Source organism: Cnephaeus nilssonii, assembly GCF_951640355.1.
Source record: "Cnephaeus nilssonii genome assembly, chromosome: X".
Lineage (NCBI taxonomy): Eukaryota > Metazoa > Chordata > Mammalia > Chiroptera > Vespertilionidae > Cnephaeus > Cnephaeus nilssonii.
In genome coordinates, this window is record NC_137071.1 from 5,877,657 (window position 1) to 5,885,352 (window position 7,696).

The following is a 7,696-nucleotide window of genomic DNA, read 5'->3' on the forward strand; positions in this document are numbered from 1 at the left end:
ATCTTCCTTTTATTAAGTTGTGTAAGCTGCCTGTAGATGTTGGAGATTAAACCTTTATCAGTGATAAGATTTGCAAATATGTTCTCCCATACAGTGGGCTTTCTTGTTGTTTTGTTGATGGTTTCTTTTGCTGTGCAATAGATTTTTATTTTGATGTAGTCCCATTTGTTTATTTTCTCTTTAGTTTCCATTGCCCTAGGAGTGGTATCAGTGAAAAAGTTTTTTCGGCATATGTCTGAGATTTTGCTGCCTGTGGATTCCTCTAGTATTTTTATGGTTTCCCATCTTATGTTTAAGTCCTTTATCCATTTTGAGTTTATTTCTGTGTATGGTGTAAGTTGGTGGTTTAGTTTCATTTTTTTGCATGTATCTGTCCAATTTTCCCAACACCATTTATTGAAGAGACTGTCTTGACTCCATTGTATGTTCATGCCTTCTTTGTCAAATATTAATTGAGCATAGTGGTTTGGGTCGATATCTGGATTCTCTATTCTATTCCATTGATTTATATGTCTGCTCTTGTGCCAGTACCAGGCTGTTTTGAGAAAGGTGGCTTTGTAATACAGCTTGATATCTGGTATTGAGATCCCACCGACTTTGTTCTTCTTTCTCGGGATTGCTGCAGTTATTCAGGGTATGTTTTTATTCCAGATTAATTTTTGGAAAGTTCGTTCTAGGTATGCAAAATATTTCATTGGTATTTTAATGGGGGAGTGCATTGAATCTATAGCTTGCTTTGGGTGGTATGGACATTTTAATGATGCTGATTCTACCAATCCATGAACACGGTATGTTCTTCCATCTGTTTACGTCTTCCTCTATCTCTTTTTTCAGTGTCTTATAGTTTTTCGCATATAGGTCTTTTACCTCCTTAGTTAAGTTTATTGCTAGGTATCTTACTTTTTTTGGTGCGATGGTAAATGGGATTGCTTTTTTAGTCTCTTTCTGTAAGTTCACTATTGGTGTATAGAAATGCCATAGATTTCTTGGCATTAATTTTGTATCTGCCACATTGCCAAATTTACTTATTAAGTCTAATAATTTTTTTGATGGAGTCTTTAGGGTTTTCTGTGTACAATATCATGTCATCTGCAAATAAGGACAGTTTTATTTCTTCTTTTCCAATTTGGATGCCTTTTATTTCTTCTTCTTGTCTGATCGCAATGGCTAGTACTTCCAGTACTATGTTGAAGTGGTGAGAGTGGGCATCCCTGTCTTGTTCCTGTTCTTAGGGGAAAAGATTTTAGTTTTTGTCCATTGAGTATGATGTTGGCTGTGGGATTTTCATATTTGGCTTTTATTATGTTGAGGTATGATCCTTCTATTCCCACCTTGCTGAGTGTTTTGATCAAGAAGGGATGTTGGATTTTGTCAAATGCTTTTTCTGTGTCACTTGATATGATTATGTGATTTTTATCTCTCAATTTGTTTATGTGATGTATCACGTTTATTGATTTGTGGATATAGTGCCATCCTTGCATCCCCGGGATAAATCCTACTTAGTCATGGTGTATGATCTTTCTGATGTACTGCTGGAGTCGATTGCTAGAATTTTGTTGAGGATTTTGGCATTTATGTTCATGAGGGATATTGGCCTGTAATTCTCTTTCATTGTGTTGTCTTTATCTGGTTTTGGTATTAGGGTGATGCTGGCTTCATAGAATGAGCTTGGAAGTGTTCCTTCCTCTTGAATTTTCTGGAATAGTCTGAGGAGGATAGGTATTAGTTCTTCCTTGAATGTTTGGTAAAACTCTCCTGTGAAGCCGTCTGGCCCCGAGCTTTTGTTTGCTGGAAGCTTTTTGATGACTGCTTCAATTTCTCCATAGTTATCGGCCTATAGAGAAGTTTAGATTCATCCCGAGTGAATCTTGGAAGGTTGTGTTTTTCTAGGAATATGCCCATTTCCTCCAGGTTGTGTAGTTTGTTAGAATAGAGTTGTTCAAGAAACTGCGCCTAGGCCGCCAGGATCGTCGCGAAGTGGGTCAGAGCAGCATGTGGATCTCCAGGGACGCCTCGGGCTCTGCTTTCGGGCCCCTGAAGGTGGTGTGGGGGGCCAAGTGCAGCGGCTGCCCCTCCTCCCACCCTGATCATGGACCCTAAGATGGGGCACATGCGAGGGCGAGCACAGGCAGACCAAGGCGGACGGGCGGCTGCTCCTCGTCCTCTTCTTTGACAACAAGCAGAGCTGGCAGGGGCTCCCTAAGTCCCAAATGGCCCCCCTTGGCCTTGAGGAGACGATAGACAAGCTGAGGATGATGGAGGGGAGGACTCCAGCATCCGGAAGGCTGTGAGGGTCGCCTTCGAGGGCGCCATGCACCACCTGAGCCGGGGGCACGGGGAGCCGGCCGGCGACCTCAGCGACATCGACTGAGGGCCCCCGCCGCGTCCGTATGTTGATAAGCTGCACATGTCTGTTTATTGCTCAAAACCGAACTTACTCTGATTGTGGATGTGGTTCTTTCATTCTTCCCCCGGGGGTCGGGGAGGTTCGTTTCCCAGTTTTGTAGGAGACCATCCCGTGTGGGCGCCGGGGGCGCAGCTTCCCTGAGACCCTGCCCGGCACAGGTCACCCGAGGGTGCTGCTGGCATCCCTCTCTTTGACCCATAGCTTTTAAAAAAGACTTTTGAAAGTTTAATACATTTGTAAATCTTACTCTTCCCACAGGGCGCCTGTTATTCAATAAGGTGGGAGGTACATTTACAGTGACAAACGTGTATTTGGAGACGGAAGATGCCATTGTTTTGAGCGGTACTTTGTGGAAAGAGGCGGAGAGTACATGTCTGCGTGTACAGCGGGCGGGCGGGCGGGCGCGTCCCCGGTGCTGCAGTCCGCTGGTCCTCCGCCGCCCGCCTCCCGCAGCCCAGGGGCCCCGCGGATTATTCATTGTGGAAAGTGTCTTCGCTGGCTTTATAATGAGAAATAAATTTGCAAAAGTATATCGATAGCGTTTTTATACAGGCACACGGACGTCCGCCCGTCCCCGGCGCGTGCTGCTGGCTGTACAGACTGGCCGTGTTCTTTGGTTCGTAACTTGTACTCCTGTTTGCAGTGAGGGGCTTTCTCTCAGGAACATAGGATTAGTCCTTTATTTTTAAGAGGAAAAGCATTATGTTAGGGGAAAAGGTCGGGTGGGTTTCCAAATTCCATTTTTTTATATTAAAAAAAAAAGAATAGAGTTGTTCCTAGTATTTTTAAACAATCCTTTGTATTTCTGTAGGGTCTGTTTTTATTTCGCTTCTTTCATTTCTGATTTTGTTTATTCAGGTCCTCTCTCTTTTCTTCTTGGTGATCCTGTCTAAAGGTTCATCAATCTTGTTTATGCTTTCAAAGAACCAGCTCTTGGTTTCATTGATCTTTTTAAAAAAATAAATCTTTATTGTTCAGATTATTAGAGATGTTCCTCTTTTTTATCCCCATACCTCCCCTTCACCTCATTTCTCCCCCACCCCATGCCCTTACCCCCCCCGCCACTGTCTTCATCCATATGTGTAAGATTTTTTTCTTTTTTTCTTTTTTTATTAAGGTATTACATGTGTACATATCTTACCATTGCCCCCCCCACCCCACTCCCATACATGACCTCACCCCCCAGTGTTTTGCATCCATTGGTTATGCTTTTATGCATGCATACAAGTCCTTCCGTTGATCTCCCCCACCTCTCGCTAACCTTCCCACTGTAATTTGACAGTGTTTGATGCTTTACTGCCTCTGTATCTTTTTGTTCATCAGTTTATAATGTTCTTTATTATCCACAAATGTGTGAGATCATGTGGTATTTTTCTTTCATTAACTGGCTTATTTCACTTAGCATAATGCTCTCCAGTTCCATCTAGGTTGGTGCAAATGGTGAGAATTCCTTCTTTTTTATGGCCGCATTGTATTCCATCGTGTAGATGTACCATAGTTTTCTGATCCAGTCATCTGCTGACGGGCACCTAGGCTGTTTCCAAATCTTAGCTATTGTAAATTGTGCTGCTATGAACTTAGGGGTGCATATATTCTTTCTGATTGGTGTTTCTAGTTTCTTAGGATATATTCCTAGGAGTGGTATTATTGGGTTAAATGGGAGTTCCATTTTTAGTTTTTTGTGGAAACTCCATACTATTCTCCACAGTGGCTGCACCAGTCTGCATTCCCTCCAGTGTTGCACAAGGGTTCCTTTTTGTCCGAATCCTCAGCAGCACTAGTCGTTTGTTGATTTGTTGATGATAGCCATTCTGACAGGTGTGAGATGGTACCTCATTTTCACTTTGAGATGCATCTCTCTCTTATTCTGGCACCCCCATAATTCAGATGTTGGTATGCTTGAAGTTGTCCCAGAGGCTCCTTACACTATCTTCATATTTTTTATTCTTTTTTTCTTTTTATTTTTCTGATTGGGTGTTTTTTGCTTCCTCATATTTCAAATCTTTGGTTTGATTCTTGGGGTCCTCTAGTCTACTATTGGATTTCTGTATATTATTCTTTATTTTAGACAGTGTATACTTAACTTCTGACTGGTCCTTTTCCATTTTTTTGGTATTCTCATTATGATCCTTAAAGGTCTCACTAAGTTCCTCGGAGGTCTTACTAAGTTTCTCGGCAGTTTCTAGAAGATTCTTGAGTAACCTTATAAGTGTGGTTTTGAACTCTATATCCAGTAGTTTGCTTTCCTCCATTTGTTTCATTTGTGGTATGTTTCTTTGTCTCCGCATTTTGGCTGCTTCCCTGTGTTGGTTGAGTGGCTTTGTGTGGTAGGTGACCTATAGAACCCAGTGGCTCAGCCTCCCCAATCACCTGTGGTGGACATTCTTGTTGCACCCCTTTGTGGGCTGGGTGCACAGTCTTGTTGTAGTTAAGCCTTGATTGCTGTTGGTACACTGGGAGGAATTGACCTCCAGGCCAATTGGCTGTGAGGATCACCTGTGTCTATAATGGAAGAACTGCTGTGCTGGAGACACCCTTATGGGGCAGGGTTTGCTTCAGTGGGGCTTTGGTGCTCACCGAGTCTGCCTCTTGAGTGTGTCACTTATGGATGTGAGGAGTTGAAATCTGGTGTCATCTCACACTGACCACTAGGTACACTGGCTCCTGGATCTCCAAGGAGGTGCAGGTCAGCAACTGTCTGAGGCCACCCAGCAGGAGCTACAGCGAGATCTGCAGATTTTTCCTCTTTGCTTGGGGTTTGGAAGTTTTGGAGCTGGCTGACCGAGCTGCAGTTTGTTAGGTTAAGCAGCAATAAGGCAGGCCATTCATATGCAAAAGCCACTGTGCACAGTTTGGGTGGGTTTGTAAATTGGGTGGGTGGGGTCTCAGGGAATCACTACGGCGTGGCAAACAGCAATGGCTGCCAGTCAGCCCTCTCTGTGTCTTTGCGTTTCTGGGTCTCCACGTTTTCGTTTTCCCGCGTCCCACGCTCCCGTGCAGTTAACAATGATTCCTGTGCACACCTCTGCAAGAAAGCCACTCTCACTTTCCCACCCGATGCCAGACAGTCCAGCTTCTCCCCGTAGGAGTCTGGGTCCCCAGAGTCTCGCCGGAAACGAGTTCAGAGCAGTCAGGAGCTTGTGTCTCCCTTTGGATTGAAAAAAACAGCGCACCCAGTCGCCAGCTGCCAGCCTGATTTGCGTGCCTCCGTACCTCTGCTTTTGGCGTTTGTGCATGTCCTACCAGGTCTCAATGCTCTTTTCTCTTTTCTTCTAGTTGTAGAACTTCTACTCAGCCAGCTTTCCCATGGTTCTGGGTGATAGACGTTTTGTCTTTTAGTTGTAGTTTTGGTGTGGTTGTGAGAGGCAGCACATACAGGTGTATACCTTATGCTGCCATCTTGGTTTTTCCCTCATTGATCTTTTGTGTGTGTATATCTATATATCTATATATCTATATATCTATATATCTATATATCTATCTCTATCTCTATATCTCTATATCTCTCTATCTCTATCTCTATCTCTCTCTCTCTCTCTCTCTCTCTCTCTCTCTCTCTATATATATATATATATATATATATATATATATATATATATATAATGGTCTCTATGTCATTTATTTCTGCTCTGATCTTTATTATCTCCTTCCTTCTGCTTACTCTGGGCTTTTCTTGTTGCTCTCTTTCTAATTATTTGAGTTGTAGAGTTAGATGATTTATTACCATTTTTTCTTGTTTTTTGAGGTAGGCCTGTAGTGCTATAAACTTCCTTCTGAGGACTGTTTTCATTGTGTCCCATAGATTTTGGATTGTTGTGTTTTTATTGTCATTAGTTTCCAGGATGTTTTTAATTTCTTTTTTGATCTCTTTGGTAACCCAATCACTGTTTGATAGCATGCTATTCAGCTTCCAAGTGTTTGAATTTTTTTGGGGGGCTGTTTTTATTTTAGTTTATTTCTAATATTATACCATTGTGGTCTGAGAAAATGCTTGATATGATTTCAATCTTCTTGAATGTGGGGAGACTTTGCTTGTGACCCAATATGTGGTCTATTTTTGAAAATGTCCCATGTGCACTTGAGAAGAACGTATATTCCATGGCTTTGGGGTGAAATGTTTTGAAGATGTCAGTTAAGTCCATCTGATCTAGTGAGTCATTTAGGATTGCTGTTTCTTTGCTGATTTTTTGCCTAGAGGATTTATCCAGTGATGTCATTGGTGTATTAAAGTCCCCTATTATGATTGTATTGTTGTCAATCTCTCCTTTGATATATTCCAGGAGTTTTTTTATGTATTTGGGTGCTCCTGCATTGGGTGCATATGGAGTGATGCATCTTTAAGTCAAGTAATGCCAAGGATTGCCTGTAGCCACCAGAAGTGAGGAGAAAGGAACCAACTCATATAACACATTAATTTTGGACTTCTGGCCTCCAGGACTAGCCTAGCTAATAAAGAGGGAATATGCTAATTGACCATCACACCCTCACAAAGGTGGCGGCACCCACAGCCAATAAGGAGGAGATATGCTTATTGACTGCCATGCCCTCAAAGATGGCGGCGCTCAGTCCCCTCAGCCCTGCCGAGGTGGCAGGCGCCCAGCACGGCCATGCAGGTCCCCAGGCAGGTCCGGCCGCTCCTTGTGCCTGCCTCTGTAATCCCCCAGTCCCCTGAGTCCCCCAGCTGCCCAGGGCAGGCCTGAGGTGCAGGCAAACCTCGGATTGTGGCTGCCCAGCTGCCCAGGGCTGCCTGAGGCTCTGGTAACTAGGGCCAGCCAAGGCTTGCATTGCCAGCAGTGGCAGCAGTAGAGGTACGATGGGGGCGTTGCCTTCCCCTGATTGCTGGGTCACCTCCCACCCATGAGGGCTCCCAGACTGTGAGAGGGGGCAGGCCGGGCTGAGGGGACCCCCCCCCCCCCAGTGCATGAATTTTCATGCATCGGGTCTCTAGTTAGAGAATAAATTTCTGTTGTTTTAAGCCACCACCACATTTTAAAATTATAGTTTGCTTTCAGTGTTATTTTTTATTGGCTTCAGGTATACAGCACAGTGGTTAGACAATTATATACTTTACAAAAGTGTTTCCCCTGATATTTCCAGTACCCATCTGGAATCATACATAGTTATTACAATATTATTGACTATATTCCCTATAATGTACTTTAATCCTCAGGACTATTTTGTAACTTCCAATCTGTACTTCTCAATCTATTCACCTTTTCCACCCAGTTTCCTAATCCCTCTCCACTCTGGAAACCATCAGTCTGTTCTCTGTGTCTGTAAATCTGTTTC